The sequence below is a fragment of the Haplochromis burtoni genome, unplaced genomic scaffold (genome assembly GCF_018398535.1).
Source record: "Haplochromis burtoni strain Fernald_Lab_line unplaced genomic scaffold, NCSU_Asbu1 Contig_276, whole genome shotgun sequence".
Taxonomy (NCBI): Eukaryota; Metazoa; Chordata; class Actinopteri; order Cichliformes; family Cichlidae; genus Haplochromis; species Haplochromis burtoni.
In genome coordinates this window covers 813,820-815,429 of record NW_024582637.1, presented here as the reverse complement: position 1 = coordinate 815,429, position 1,610 = coordinate 813,820, and positions in this window count along the sequence as shown.

Here is a 1,610-nt window from a genome sequence, read left to right as displayed (position 1 = left end):
ACACACACACACACACACACACACACACACACACACACACTGTGAAAATAAAACTGATTTGAGTCTACTTTTGAATGTACAGACAGTTGTAACTGACCTCAGGTCAGCGGGAAGCTTGTTCCAATGACGACAGTAATGTCAGCACCCTCAGGACTCTTAATGGTGAATTCCCTTTCAGTAATGTGTATGTAAGGACTGGCTGCTGCATTCTGAACATGCTGAAGTCTTCCTACTCAGGATTTGGATAGTCTTGCCAATTCATTGGATTAAATTCTTTTATAAATGCAAATGTTAACTAGTTACTGCTAACAATACTCCAGTGTCAAACCACACTTCTGCAGCAGTGTAATATAAAGAGCCTTGGATATTAGCAAGTTTATTGCTGATGTAGCTCCTTTGAATTAAGGAGATTGGCATCAGCCACAATGTTTCATTTTCACTTATTAATTTATTGTTTCACAATGTTTGCTGCCAGTGATATATGCAGGAACAGACATCACATATATGATATAGTAGAGTCTGTGGGGGACTAAATTATGTAAAATTCCTACATTGTATCGATGTCACACCAGAAATGTTCTTTTTAAGATCTGAATTACATGGAAACACAACAGAATGGTCAGAACAGAAGATTGGTACTGTGGTCATAAAGGGATGGACATGGACAGCAAAAGTAATTATTTAATCTGTGGTGACTAAATGATGTTCGGCAGTAAAAAGGGTCTCAAAGTGTGCTAAGAAAATATCTCCCACTAAACTAGCAGTAACAGCTTGAACTGTTCATACAAGGAAACACTGATCCATGTTGTTATATCATTAACACCAAATTCTGACTCTGCCATCTGAATGTTGCAGCAGAAATAGAGACTCAGCCTTCCATTGTCTAATTTTAGTGAACATGTGTGAATTATAGCCTCAGTGCCTGTTTTTCACAGACATGATTGATACCCGGTGTGGTCTTCTGCTGCTGTAGTCCTTCTGGCTCGCTGAGCTGTGTGTTCATAGTTCTTCTGCATTAGATATTTGAGTTAATGAACAGCTGAACAGTAGCCAAGTGAGTGTTTGTATCTCTCTCTCACTCACTTAAATCACTTTTCTTCCACATTCTGATGCTCACTTTGAACTTTGGGAGGCCACCTTGACCAGATCTACAAGGTTTAAATGTAGATATTCAGTTCAATTCCATCTAATTGCTGCCGTGTGCTTAGCTGGTTCGTTATGAGCAATAATGCGCAGTCGAGTGGTGTACCTAATAATGTGGCCCCTGAATATATTTCTTTCTCACACTCTGTAGCCTACCAGTGACTAAACACCAAATACTCTAAAATATTCAGCTTATGGTGATTTTTCAGAAAGTAAGAAGAGAATAGTTTTGCTCACATTTTTTGAAATCCTCCAAGTTTGTAAAATTAAATATGAAGACAAATCTTCAGGAAACATCTCGTATATAAATGTATCTAACTGTAATAAAAGCCAGATAACTGAGATAATACAACAGACTGTTATGTTTATTGTAAAGCGTGATGTTTGGAGACTAGAAACCGAAAGTTGTTACAGCAGAGATGGAAAACGAATCTTAAGTGAGTGGGCGGGCGCTGATCAGCTGAGCG